We start from the raw sequence: 15,272 nt of genomic DNA, 5'->3' as shown, positions 1-15,272 counted from the left end.
GGGAAAATGGAAGACCCCATCCTTTTGCCCCTGAAGGAAGAAATAAAAGACTGCAGAAATGAGAAACCTTAGACAGCCAACCTTCCCTCATATGGGAGCTGTGTTTGAGGGAGCTAGAGGGTTCTCTCCCCGTCCTCCCTTCCTTCTTTCTAAAAACATTTAAATTCCATGATAAAAACTAGGAAGGAGCTGGGATAATACTGGAGGTATTGTAGTCCCCTAAGTGAACACTGTAGAGACATCAGGAAAGAGCTGTGAAATAGAAGGATCTGGCAATGGTGAGGTTTCATGGAGCCCAGCAGTCAGAGGTTGATAGAGGTACTGGGGCAGGAGAAGATAGCAGATATCTCAAGCCAGCAGTCTTACTACATGAAAACCTGCGAGAGGCTGGGAACCAGGCTAGGAGCTGCGCATCAGCCTGCCGTCTAGCTACTGATCTGACAGGGAAACACCCAAGCGGAAACCCAATGGCAGCCGTGTGCTGGTAAACCAGACCCCCCAAAGTCCTATTTTGAAGTATTTGCCAATTTCCATGTTGTAAGTACTCCCACTGTGGTGGATCTCAGCTATCAATATCACCGAACCACAAGTTGGGAAGAGAAGCAAACAACTCTGCAGTTGGTATAAGCTGAATCCATCACATTCCCTGACAAACAGGTGGATGAATTTCATTTCTGGAACGAGGAAAGAGGAGTGCATGAGAAAAATGCTTCAGGAACAAGGAAGGAGAAGGATGAGAATACCTAGCAGGGGTTGAGCACTTACTCTTCTAGTTTATAGTTTACAAGGAACATCTCATTTAATCCTCATAGGAACTCTTTGAAGTAGGTGGTATTATCATAATTTCAAGACAACAATCTGAAGTTTCCAGAGGTAAAGTAATTTGCTTTGCTCACGCAGCTCTTAAGCAGTAGATCTGGTCTTTGGACTGCTGAACTCCAAAGCTCTAACACTTAAACTCTAAACTAAGCACAAAGTGAACCTGAAACAAATATCCTGATTTCTTGACTCATAACCATATGATAAACCATTCATCTTCCTCATAAACGGTTGTCATCTTCACTTTTTTCTCTTCTGATTTAATGAGAGACTTATATTTAGGACCTTTCCATTGCTCTTTGCTAAGTTAGAATGAGAGAGGCCTCCGGGCTGTGTGTGTTTGTGTGTGTGTATGAGGGGGAGGCGGCTGGAGATGTCGGGGGAATATTCAGAGAAGAGTGGACCAGCGTCCTTGAATTCCTTTCCAGGATGCCAGAATGCAATGCATAGAGATCAGAGGCTGGGACTGACAGTCCCAAGTAGAAGCAGCCTGTCATCTGTTAATCTTCGGATATTCTCCTAAATTCATACCAGAGAGCCTTTCTCTTTGCTCCTTGCCCTCAGTGTGAACACCCACATGGATAAGTCATCCAATACTCTAGCTTCACGGTGACTTGATATATTCAACGACCTTTATTCCATAACAATTACCTCCTCCCAGGGGCACACCTGAGGACCTTTGTACATCTATGTGCTCCACCTCTGATAGATTGAATTCCGGTGAATTGCTCACTGATCACAACCCTCCAGCTCTTCCACGTCTTACTCCTCCCCTTGGCCTTTGATCTAGTCAAGCCCCTCACCGCCCCCCGCCGCCATGTATTGCCTCCTGTGTTTCCCCCTAACTTTCATACCCTTCTGTCTTCTTTCTTTTCTTTACTCAGCCCAGACCCCAGGTTGTATCAGTTCAGTCACTGTCTCATCAATGAGCTCACCATCTTTGTCCTCTTGCCTCCCATCATACCCCAGTCTTCATTCATCCATCCTCTCAGCCCCTGAACTCACGTTGCTTTAGGGCTGCTGAGAAAATCATGTAATAAGGTTCTCCAACCTCGGATTATTCTTCCTCACAGCCCCAAATTTCTTGGGCGAATACTTAATCAGTAGTTTTCCCCATTCCTCATGGAAGCTATTTCAAAGTTCTACCACTTTCCTGACTCCCCCACTCCACAGACTTAGGACACTGACTGCACTTCACAAGTGTATTCAGTTGGAGGTGCTGCACATACTTGGGGGATCATGGCACTGCAGAGCCCACAGTCCATAAGCACTGTTAGCAGGAACTTTAGTATCTCCTTCTTGAAGTTTCCACATTTCTTCTGAATTGTCTTAAAGCTCTAAGGGTTTCCCTGACAAAAGAGGGTCAGTCTGCCTTCCACACCCAAGTAGAGATGGCTCTGGAGTCTGATTAGGACCCACTTCCTGACTTCTTGCTGGCCCACATAGTATTGATACTTAACCATACTAGCTAGCTCTCTTGACGATCCTGCCAGAGTTGTCTGGAGTCTTCAAAAAAGGGCAATCTCTTTCACATAATATTAATCTCTTCCAAGCCTCCTGCATTCTTTTTTTTTCTAAATTGAGCCAAAACCACGCACAAATTTCACAAACTTCCTTGCTCAGTGTTTCAGTTTAGCTCTACAAATAGATTCCAAGAAAATATACCTTTAAACTTCTATGCTCTGTTCTTTTATTTTTTTGTTCCTAACATTTTTTAAATATCTTTATTGGAGTATAATTGCTTTACAATGTTATGTTAGTTTCTGCTGTATAACAAAGTGAATCAGCTATACATACACATATCCCTATATCCCCTCCCTCTTGCGTCTCCCTCCCACCCTCCCTATCCCACCCCTCTAGGTGGTCACAAAGCACTGAGCTGATCTCCCTGTGCTATGTGGCTGCTTCCCACTAGCTATCTATTTTACATTTGGTAGTGTATATATGTCCATGCCACTCTCTCACTTCATCTCAGCTTACCCTTCCCCCTCCCCGTGTCCTCAGGTCCATTCTCTACCTCTTCGTCTTTATTCCTGTCCTGCCCCTATGTTCTTCAGAATGATTTTTTTTTTGCATTCCATATATATGTGTTAGCATACAGTATTTGTTTTTCTCTTTCTGACATACCTCACTCTGTATGACAGACTCTAGGTCCATCCACCTCACTACAAATAACTGAATTTCGTTTCTTTTTATGGCTGAGTAATACTCCATTGTATATATATATGCCACATCTTCTTTATCCATTCATCTGTCTATGGACACTTAGGTTGCTTCCATGTCCTGGTTATTGTAAATAGTGCTGCAATGAACATTATGGTAAATAACTCTTTTTTTTGAATTTTTGAATTTTATTTATTTTTTTATACAGCAGGTTCTTATTAGTCATCAATTTTATACACATCAGTGTATACATGTCAATCTCAATCGCCCAGTTCAGCATACCACCACCACCACCACCCCCGCCGCTTTCCCTCCTTGGTGTCCATACGTTTGTTCTCTGCATCTGTCTCAATTTCTGCCCTGCAAACCAGTTCATCTGTACCATTTTTCTAGGTTCCACATATATGCGTTAATATATGATATTTGTTTTTCTCTTTCTGACTTACTTCACTCTGTCTGACAGTCTCTAGATGGCTGAATAATATTCCATTGTATATATGGACCACATCTTCTTTATCCATTCGTCTGTCAATGGGCATTTAGGTTGCTTCCATGACCTGGCTATTGTAAATAGTGCTGCAATGAACATTGGGGTGCATGTGTCTTTTGGAATTATGGTTTTCTCTGGGTATATGCCCAGTAGTGGGATTGCTGGATCATATGGTAATTTTATTTTTAGTTTTTTAAGGAACCTCCATACTGTTCTCCATAGTGGCTGTATCAATTTACATTCCCACCAACAGTGCAAGAGGGCTCCCTTTTCTCCACACCCTCTCCAGCATTTGTTGTTTGTAGATTTTCTGATGATGCCCATTCTAACTGGTGTGAGGTGATACCTCATTGTAGTTTTGATTTGCATTTCTCTAATAATTAGTGATGTTGAGCAGCTTTTCATGTGCTTCTTGGACATGTGTATGTCTTCTTTGGAGAAATGTCTATTTAGGTCTTCTGCCCATTTTTGGATTGGGTTGTTTGTTTTTTTAATATTGAGCTGCATGAGCTGTTTATATAATTTGGAGATTAATCCTTTGTTGATTCGTTTGCAAATATTTTTTCCCATTCTGAGGGTTGTCTTTTCATCTTGTTTATGGTTTCCTTTGCTGTGCAAAAGCTTTCAAGTTTCATTAGGTCCCATTTGTTTATTTGGTTTTTATTTCCATTACTCTAGGAGGTGGATCAAAAAAGATCTTGTTGTCATTTATGTCAAAGAGTGTTCTTCCTATGTTTTCCTCTAAGAGTTTTATAATGTCTGGTCTTACATTTAGGACTTGAATCCCTTTTGAGCTTATTTTTGTGTATGGTGTTAGGGAGTGTTCTAATTTCATTCTTTTACATGTAGCTGTCCAGTTTTCCCAGCACCACTTAATGAAGGGACTGTCTTTTCTCCATTGTATATTCTTGCCTCCTTTGTCATAGATTAGTTGACCATAGGTGCGTGGGTTTATCTCTGGGCTTTCTATCTTGTTCCATTGATCTACGTTTCTGTTTTTGTGCCACTACCATATTGTCTTGATTACTGTAGCTTTGTAGTATAGTCTGAAGTCAAGGAGTCTGATTCCTCCAGCTCTGTTTTTTTCCCTCAAGACTGCTTTGGCTCTTTGGGGTCTTTTGTGTCTCCATACAAATTTTAAGATTTTTTGTTCTAGTTCTGTAAAAAAATGCCATTGGTAATTTGATAGGGATTGTATTGAATCTGTAGATTGCTTTGGGTAGTATAGTCATTTTCACAATATTGATTCTTCCAATCCAAGAACATGGTATATCTCTCCATCTGTTTGTATCATCTTTGATTTCTTTCATCAGTGTCTTATAGTTTTCTGCATACAGGTCTTTTGTCTCCCTAGGTAGGTTTATTCCTAGGTACTTTATTCTTTTTGTTGCAATGGTAAATGGGAGTGTTTCCTTAATTTCTCTTTGAGATTTTTCATCATTAGTGTAGAGGAATGCAAGCGATTTCTGCACATTAATTTCGTATCCTGCAACTTTACCAAATTCATTGATCATCTCTAGCAGTTTTCTGGTGGCATCTCTAGGATTCTTTACGTATAGTATCATCTCATCTGCAAACAGTGACAGTTTTACTTCTTCTTTTCCAATTTGTATTCCTTTTATTTCTTTTTCTTCTCTGATTGCCGTAACTAGGACTTTGAAAACTATTTTGAATAATAGTGGTGATAGTGTACATCCTTGTCTTGTTCCTGATCTTAGAGGAAATGTTTTCAGTTTTTCACCATTGAGAATGATGTTTGCTGTGGGTTTGTCATATATGGTCTTTATTATATTGAGGTAGGTTCCCTCTATGCCCACTTTCTGGAGAGTTTTTTTATCATAAAAGGGTGTTGAATTTTGTCAGAAGCTTTTTCTGCATCTATTGAGATGATCATATGGTTTTTATTCTTCAATTTGTTAATATGGTGTATCACTGATTGATTTGCATACATTGAAGAATCCTGGCATCCCTGGGATAAATCCCACTTGATCATGGTGTATGATCCTTAAATGTGTTGTTGGATTCTGTTTACTAGTATTTTGTTGAGGATTTTTGCATTTATATTCATCAGTGATATTGGTCTGTAATTTTCTTTTTTTGTAGTATCTTTGTCTGGTTTTGGTATCAGGGTGATGGTGGCCTCATAGAATGAGTTTGGGAGTGTTTCTTCCTCCACAATTTTTTGGAAGAGTTTGAGAAGGATAGGTGTTAGCTCTTCTCTAAATGTTTGGTAGAATTCAGCTGAGAATCCATCTGGTCTTGGAGTTTTGTTTGTTGGAAGATTTTTAATCACAGTTTCAATTTCATTACTTGTGGTTGGTCTGGTCATATTTTCTATTTCTTCCTGGTTCAGTCTTGGAAGGTTATACCTTTCTAAGAATTTGTCCATTTCTTCCAGGTTGTCCATTTTATTGGCACAGAGTTGCTTGTAGTAGTCTCTTAGGATGCTTTGTATGTCTGCAGTGTCTGTTGTAACTTCTCCTTTTTCGTTTCTAATTCTGTTGATTTGAGTCTTCTCCCTCTTTTTCTTGATGAGTCTGCCTAATGGTTTACCAATTTTGTTTATCTTCTGAAAGAACCAGCTTTTAGTTTTATTGTTCTTTGCTACTGTTTTCTTTGTTTCTATTTCATTTATTTCTGCTCTGATCCTTAGGATTTCTTTCCTTCTGCTAACTTTACGTTTTGTTTGTTCTTCTTTCTCTAGTTCCTTCAGGTGTAAGGTTAGATTGTTTGAGATTTTTCTTCTTTCTTGAGGTAGGCTTGTATAGCTATCAACTTCCCTCCTAGAACTGCTTTTGCTGCATCCCATAGGTTTTGGATCATCCTGTTTTCATCGTCATTTGTCTCTAGGTATTTTTTGTTTTCCTCTTTGATTTCTTCAGTGATCTCTTGGTTATTTAGTAACTTATTGTTTAGCATCCATGTGTTTGTGTTTTTTGCGTTTTTTTTCCTGTAATTCATTTCTAATCTCATAGCATTGTGGTCAGAAAAGATGCTTGATATGATTTCAATTTTCTTAAATTTACTGAGGCTTGATTTGTGACCCAAGATGTGATTTATCCTGAAGAATGTTCTGTGCGCACTTGAGAAGAAAGTGTAATCTGCTGTTTTGGGATGGAATGTCCTATAACTATCAATTAAATCTATCTGGTCTATTGTGTCATTTAAAGCTTCTGTTTCCTTATTTATTTTCATTTTGGATGATCTGTCCATTGGTGTAAGTAAGGTGTTAAAGTCCCCCACTCTTATTGTGTTACTGTTGATTTCCTGTTTTATAGCTGTTAGCAATTGCCTTATGTATTGAGGTGCTCCTATGTTGGGTGCATATATATGTATAATTGTTATATCTTCTTCTTGGATTGATCCCTTGATCATTATGTAGTGTCCTTCCTTGTCTCTTGTAACATTCTTTATTTTAAAGTCTGTTTTGTCTGATATGAGTATTGCTACTCCAGCTTTCTTTTGATTTCCATTTGCATGGAATATCTTTTTCCATCCAGTCACTTTCAGTTTGTATGTGTCCCTAGGTCTGAAGTGGGTCTCTTGTAGACAGCATATAGATGGATCTTGTTTTTGTATCCATTCAGCAAGCCTGTGTCTTTTGGTTGGAGCATTTAATCCATTCACGTTTAAGGTAATTATCGATATGTATGTTCCTATGACCATTTTCTTAATTGTTTTGGGTTTATTTTTGTAGGTCGTTTTCTCCTCCTGTGTTTCTCACTTAGAGAAGTTCCTTTAGCATTTGTTGTTGAGCTGGTTTGGTGTTGATGAATTCTCTTAGCTTTTGCTTGTCTGTAAAGCTTTTGATTTCTCCATCGACTCTGAATGAGATATCTTGCCAAGTAGAGTAATCTTGGTTGTAGGTTCTTCCCTTTCATCACTTTAAGTATATCATGCCACTCCCTTCTGGCTTGTAGAGTTTCTTCTCAGAAATCAGCTGTTAAGCTTATGGGAGTTCCCTTGTATGTTATTTGTTGTTTTTCCCTTGCTGCTTTTATAATTTTTCTTTGTCTTTAATTTTTGCCAATTTGATTACTGTGTGTCTTGGCGTGTTTCTCCTTCGGTTTATCCTGTATGGGACTCTCTGTGCTTCCTGGACTTGGGTGGCTATTTCCTTTCCCATGTTAGGGAAGTTTTCGACTATAATCTCTTCAAATATTTTCTCTGGTACTTCCTCTCTCTCTTCTCCTTCTTGGATCCCTATAATGCAAATGTTGTTGCGTTTAATATTGCCCCAGAGGTCTCTTAGGCTGTCTTCATTTCTTTTGATTTTTTCTTTATTCTCTTCCACAGCAGTGAATTCCACCATTCTGTCTTCCAGGTCACTTATCCATTCTTCTGCCTCAGTTATTCTGCTATTGATTCCTTCTAGTGTAGTTTTCATTTCAGTTATTGTACTGTTCATCTCTGTTTGTTCTTTAATTCTTCTAGGTCTTTGTTAAACATTTCTTGCATCTTCTCGATCTTTGCCTCCATTCTTTTTCTGAGGTCCTGGATCATCTTCACTATCATTATTCTGAATTCTTTTTCTGGAAGGTTGCTTATCTCCACCTCATTTAGTTGTTTTTCTGGGGTTTTATCTTGTTCCTTCATCTGGTACACAGCCCTCTGCCTTTTCATCTTGTCTTTCTGTGAATGTGGTTTTTATTCCACAGGCTGAGGGATTGTAGTTCTTCTTGCTTTTGCTGTCTGCCCTCTGGTGGATGTGGCTATCTAAGAAGCTTGTGCAAGTTTACTGATGGGAGGGAGTGGTGGTGGATAGAGCTGACTGTTGCTGTGGTGGGCAGAGCTCAGTAAAACTTAAAGCTGCTTGACTGCTCATGGGTGGGGCTGGGTTCCTCCCTGTTGGTTGTTTGGCCTGAGGTAACCCAACACTGGAGCCTACCTGGTCTCTTTGCTGGGGTAATGGCAGACTCTGGGAGGGCTCACGCCAAGGAGTACTTCCCAGAACTTCTGCTGCCAGTGTCCTTGTCCCCACGGTGAGCCACAGCCACCACCTGCCTCTGCAGGAGACCCTCCAACACTAGCAGGTAGGTCTGGTTCAGTCTCCCCTGGGGTCACTGCTCCTTCCCCTGGGTCCCGATGCGCACACTATTTTGTGTGTGCCCTCCAAGAGTGGAGTCTCTGTTTCCCCCAGTCCAGTCAAAGTCCTGCAATCAAATCCCATTAGGCTTCAAAGTCTGATTCTCTAGGAATTCCTCCTCCTGTTGCTGGACCCACAGGTTGGGAAGCCTCATGTGGGGCTCAGAACCTTCACTCCAGTGGGTGGACTTCTGTGGTATAAGTGTTCTCCAGTCTGTGAGTCACCCACCCAGCAGTTACGGAATTTGATTTTACTGTGATTGCGCCCCTCCTACCGTCTCATTGTGGCTTCTCCTTTGTCTTTGGATGTGGGGTATCTTTTTTGGTGAGTTCCAGTGTCCTCCTGTCGATGACTGTCCAGCAGCTAGTTGTGATTCTGGTGTTCTCGCAAGAGGGAGTGAGAGCATGTCCTCCTACTCCACCATCTTGGTTCCAATCCTAGCCTCCTGCATTCTTAAGGTTCTCAAATTTACAGACCTAGAGCAGAGGAAATAAATAAATAAAAATATCCAGATATTGTTGATTCTGCTTTTATTAAATTTAATTCCAGATTATAGCAGAGGTGCCCTATATGTCAATAACAGGAACCTTGGGCAGATGAGATGTTGACATAGACATTTTAAGATTATAATACATTAAGCTGATCAGGCAGCTTATTAGAGAGATTAAGATCAAAGACAGACTCTATTAACCAATCAGATGCTTTGAGGACAGCTATAAATGTAAACATCAGCCAGGTTGGGGCAAAGGTCCCTTCTTGACAGATTTATGTTTCTTATCATGATGAAATTTCTGCCTAGTGTGCATTTAAGAAGTTCACCAGTTACATCATTTTTTTTAAAGATTTTTTTTTTTGATATGGACAATTTTTAAAGTCTCTATTGAATTTGTTACAATATTGCTTCTGGGTTTTTTTGTTTTTTCTTTTGTCTTGGTTTTTTGGCCACAAGGCATGTGGGATCTTAGCTCCCCAACCAGGGATCGAACCCACACCCCCTGCATTCGAAGGTGAAGTCTTAACCACTGGACTGCCAGAGAAGTCCCCACCAGTTACATCTTGATTTTAACTACAATAGTTTATTGTTATACTATCCTTAATTTTGAGACAATGCTGCTTGTTTTACTTGTCTGTTTTAAGAAATTGTATTTCCTCATTGTTACAGGAAGTTCAGTTTGAATTTACTCATCAAACTGTAACTGATCTTATTGTAATTAATTCAACAAGTATAAAGGACTCTCCATATTCTCTTGGAGTTAGGAAAAATACATCTATTTTCTTCCTTTCATGGGCTATGATTGTAAAATAAATCGTGATTTTTATCAGAATCTTCCTTTCCTGATATTTATCTTGAAAAAATATCTACACAAAAGTAGAATGAACAATACAATGAACATCCATGTACCCATTATCCAGATTCAATAATCATCAAGAAGTTGCCACAGTTTAGCACACTTTAAAATCCAAGCATAAATTTAGTTTTATGTTTAACAGTGCAAATCAGTCCCTTGAAGCAGCTGCCTCTCAGGTCCAAGGGCACTGACAGCTCAGGCATCTACCTCCGTGCAGAGACAGAGCTATTCTCTCCCCAGGGCACACCTCAGGGTATTTCTACTTCTAATTTTAATTTTTCTTTATTTTTATGCTTCATTAGTTATGTGGGTTTTTAAAAATTATTATTACACATATAGTATGTGCACACTGTAATCCATCATACACTACATGGAGCTATTATTTTTTCTTTGTTTTAAGTTCCCAGTCTCTTCTTACCTCTGAGGTTACTGCTGTTTATATGAACAGGTTGATTTGTATCATTCAGTGCTTTTCTGCATATCCACACCATTATGTGCAAATACATGGTATCAGTTATTAAGCCCTTGTCTCTCAGCTCCAACCTCCCTCTGTGTTTTGTGATGCTGGGATTGTGACTCTGCAAACCACATTTCTCCTTTACTCCCTAGCTTCCTGTCAGGATCCTTGTTTCCTTCCGGTTTGCTAATGGACCCCATGAGAATCACTTGACCAATACTCTTCAGTCCTGCAGCCACAGCCATGGCCCCAGACAATAGCTGAATACAACTTACAGTTTTTCCAACAACTGCAGAACCAGAGTCATCACACCTCCTAACCTAGAGTTCTCCAAGTTCTCTTTCAGTTATCTGGTTAGCAAATTGGTGCCGAGTTCACCATTATTTTATATTTAATCATATATAAAATCATATAATCATATATAAAACTATATTATTTCTCTCTTCTGACAACTAGACCCTGACTGACACAGAAATATACATATGTTGGAATTTTTTCGTCTCCTTATTTCTGTATGGTTTACAATAAATGGAATAATCCATGCCCATTACTTTGCAGCTTGCATTTTTCACTTAATGTTTCATGGACATCTTTCCAGATCAACATATGTGTAACTCTAAGTAAGTCTTCTCAATAGCTGCATAATATTCCATTATATGGACAGAATGTAATCTATTCAACCATTCACCTGTTGATGGATGTACAAGTCCTGATTTCTGCTACTACCAAAAATTGCTACAATAAACATCCTTGTTCATATATCCCTTTACACTAATACATTTGTTTCTATTAAAAAATTACTGACTGAACGTGGGATTGCAGTGTCAGTGACATCCCATGTACCAAACCAGATTGGCCATACTCTTCAGTATATCACACACTATCATTACCAGTTCATTCAATGCCCTTCTTTTGTTTTATATTTTCTTCTGTTACTGCTATTCCCATTTCCTTTTCTATAAGCCCCCATTCTAGCATCCTTTCCATGGCCACCTTATACCTAAAAAAAATTTCCTGATCGTTTTAAAAATATCCTTTTACAGTTGGTTTATTTGAATCAGAATCCAAACAAGGTCTACAGCACTGTATTTTGTTTGTTCTGTCTCTTGATTCTCTCAGTTTATAAAAGTGCCCTCTCACCTTCTCAACTACCCCTTCCTGCCCTGCCATGCCATTTATTTGTTGAAATAAATGATTGTTTGTCCTACAGAATATTCCAGATTCTGGACTTGGTTGATTGTTAAGTATTGCTTAACAAGTTAAGTATTGCTTAACTTGTTCTTCTTTTCTCATTTTTTGTAGACTGAAAGTTAAAGGCTTGATTATATTTAAGCTCAATTTTTTTGTGTGGAGGATTCTTCATAGGTGGTGAGGTGTACCTCCTATTACATGATTGTCCTTAATGTCAAGTTGTTCCACTCACAATGACACTGAGATTGGTACATGAATTCAAGTACTGTCAGCCTGATCCATTCATTATAAAGTTCCCCATCAGCCTTTCACCTAATAGTTTTAGCAGCCATTAATGAACATTCCTTAAAGCCACTGTCTAGGGTTTACAAAAATGGTGACTTTCTTATTCTATCATTCTTTCTGCATTTATTAACTAAAATTCCTCAGCTAAAAATCTTCCCTTATCAACTATTTAGTTACCCTAAAACACAGTTCAAATAGAAAAGAGAGGCTGGTACCTTTTCTTAAGCAGTGGATTTAACTTGTCCAATACTTCCTATGATATTGGTATTTGGAGTTTTTTAACTTTTAGTTATTTATATATTGCTAGAAAAAATTTCTTCCCTCTAGATTTTCAGTTTATTACCATGGAGTGCACAAAATATTCTTGCATAACTCTTCTGACTTCTACCGTATCTCCTTTTTCAAACTTTAAAATGGTATGTGTATACATATGTATGTGTATATATGGGTGTGTGTGTGTGCATCTGTGTTTGTATTTTAATTTATCTTTACAAAGAGCCAGTTTAGGTTTATATATATTTTTGGTGACCCCAGAAGTTATTTTCCCTTCTATAGGTCACTTCCTGAGTGATTCCAAGTACTCACATTTGTTTCACATTGGAGATAGTCTGGAGGGTGGGTAGGGAATTTCTTAGGTAATTTATAGTTCCAAATTACCTTTCTGGTTCGTTTCCTCTGCACAGATTCAACTTCTAGTACCTAATTTTACTATCCAGAGCCAAATTAGAAATCACCAGGAAAAAATTCCTCTGCTTTTTACCTCTCGTCAACAAACTTATTTGCAGTCTTGCCTTTTTCTTCTTTTTTTTCAGGTTTTCAAAGAGGTTTATTACCAACGGGAGGAGCAGCCTGCCTGCGAGGCTGGCGGCCCGCGGTGGGCCCATGCGAGGCCTCCCGCTCAGGTGCTGCTCCTCGTGGGGCTCTTCCCCGGCCCGCCCCGCTTGGGCAGCCTGGTGGCACTGGGTTGGCGGGGCATCCTCTGGCTGGATCCTTCCCGGACGCCGCATTCTGGCAGCGCCGGACCTCCCCCGCCGAGGGCACCGCTGCCTTTGTTTCTCCCTCGGGTCTCAGGGCGTGGGCAGGGGCGCGGCCGCGGGGTCCTGGGGCTCGCTCGCCAGCCTCTGCCCGGCGCACATGCACTGAGCATCTGGAAGACGGCGAGGGGCACCACGTTCAGCTTCAGCAGGTCCACCAGGATCTTGCACACGTCGGGGTCCATGGCGCCGCCCGCCGCCTGCCCCAGCTTGATCAGCTCCATCTCCTCGGCGCCCAGCACCTTCTTCCGCCGCAGCGCCAGCATCTGCGGGCCCGCCTCCAGCCCCAGGGGCGCCCCCGGCCCGGGCCCCGCGCCCGCGCCCGCGCCGCCGTCTGCAGACGGCGGAGGGTACGTGCCCGCATTCTTGCCTTTTTTAAAAAACTCTATTCCCATTCCCTCTCACCACAGTGAAAGTTGGTAATTATTCAACTAGGCATTGCATTTATCCCTCCCACATTCCTACAGACCTTGAGTCATTAATGAATGATTCTCAATTATCGTTAAATTCTATCAACTGACTTCCTTCAGTGTCAACAGGCTTAAGTCTCTCCCATCTTAGTCGAACAGACACCTCCCTTTATCCTATGTTCCCTTCTAGTTACCTCTGTATGTCTTTTCTTCTCATTACAACCAGCCCACTGAAAACATAATCTATTGTTTCCACTCATAATCTTTCCTCCACCCCCATTACTTCCCCAAATCTCCTCTTGCCAAAGTCAGCAGCGGTTTCTTCCTTGCTGAAAAACAGTGCACTCACCACAGCATCTGATGCTCTTGACCTCCTTGAAATGCTTTCCTTTCTCCACTTTCTTGGACTCCACCCTCACACTTTTCCTGATTATTCTTCTACTTTTTCTGGCCATTTCTTCTTAGCCTCCTCCACAGATTCCTCTTTTTTTCTGGAATAGAGAAGACCTTCAGATGTCAGACTTCCCATTGTCCTTAGCCTTCTTTTCTCACTTGCCCTAGAAGAAAATGGCACCAATTAATCTTTACCGGGAGATGGCTTCCAGAGTTGAACTCTGGTCCAAAACATTCTGATAAGGTCTTCTGTGTCCACACTGGACTTGCCTAGATGTCCTAGAGGCACCACAAAGGCAAAATGTGCAAATCTGAACTCATAATTTTTCCTCAGAACTTGTTTTTCCTCCCATCCTTCCCTCTTGATAAATGGTACTGCCATCTCTCCAGTGATCCATGCCAGAGATCTGATGTGATGGCATGAGATAGTATGATTACAAAACAGAAAAGCCACTCGATATTGCAAGTAAAAAGAAGATTTATCATATACTTAAGGATAATTTCATTTATAAGAATTATAATCAGGTCTCAAAGGAATCTCCTCAAAATCTCTATCTCCCAAGTTCACTTGAATTTTTTTTTAAGTTTTTATTTTTTTGGCCTTCATCTGTTTCCTCCCTCTGTGAACTAGATTTTTCTGCTAATATATGGCTCACTAAGACTAACACCAATCGAGCATGACCTTTCAGGGAAAGCTCACAACAGCATTTCCCTGTTCATACCAGGAGAGAGTCAGATTGCCCCAACCTACCCAACTCAAGTGGTGCAAACATGTCTGCCTATGTCTTCTGCCTTAGCTGGATCTGTAGATGAGAACAGATGCTTTTTCGAATGCGTTGTGGAAAAGCTAGGCTGTACGTCGAGAGTTAGTCATTGACTTTTTACTCTTCACACACCCTCACATCTAAGAAACAATGATGAAGTTCTGTCAAGTCTACTTTTCTAATATTTTCCAAATCTAGCCACTTCTCTTCATTCCCCTCTCTCACTTTTCTAGTTAAGGCTGCCCTTTCCTAGGTCCTTCCAATGTGTCCCTATATTCAGTCTCTCTTTCTTCACATCCATCCTCTACACGGCAGCCAGAGTGACCTTTGTAAAGTACCAATATGATAACGTCACTTCTTTACTTAAATCTTTTCATAGAACATGTCAAGGCTGACACCTGACATGTCAAGGTGTCTGTATGTCAATTCAAACTCCTTATTATGACTATATTAGTTTCCCAGGGCTGATGTGACAGATTACCACAAACTTCATGACTTAAAACCATGGAAGTTCATTCTTTTACAGTTCTGGAGGCTAGAAGTCCAAAATCAAGATGTTGGCACGGCCATGCTTCCTCTGAAATCTCTTGGGAAGAATACTTCCTCACCTTTTTCTAGATTCTGATGACTCCTGGCAATCTTTGGCATTCCTTGGCTTGAGCTGCATCATTCCAAACTCTGCCTTCATCTTCACATGGCCTTCTTTTCTGCGTGTCTGAGTCCTCTCCTCTTCTTATAAGGACACCAGTCACTGGATTCAGGGCCCACCCTAAATCCAGAATGACTTCATCTGAGATCCTTAACTAATTACATCAGCAAAGACCCTATTTC

At 40.5% G+C, this 15,272-nt stretch overlaps 1 pseudogene across 1 annotated transcript; it reads right to left on the bottom strand.

Moving 5' to 3' along the window:
• Window positions 1-12,738: 12,738 nt before the first annotated feature.
• On the bottom strand, window positions 12,739-13,269 carry LOC307051296 (mitotic-spindle organizing protein 2B-like; annotated as a pseudogene). Its single transcript has one exon. The product of its transcript is annotated as a mitotic-spindle organizing protein 2B-like (transcript).
• Between the last annotated feature and the right edge of the window lie 2,003 nt (window positions 13,270-15,272).

Source organism: Hyperoodon ampullatus, assembly GCF_949752795.1.
Source record: "Hyperoodon ampullatus genome assembly, chromosome: 4".
NCBI classification, from domain to species: domain Eukaryota; kingdom Metazoa; phylum Chordata; class Mammalia; order Artiodactyla; family Ziphiidae; genus Hyperoodon; species Hyperoodon ampullatus.
The sequence above is the reverse complement of the archived record's forward strand: the minus strand, read 5'-3'. Positions and strand labels throughout refer to the sequence as shown.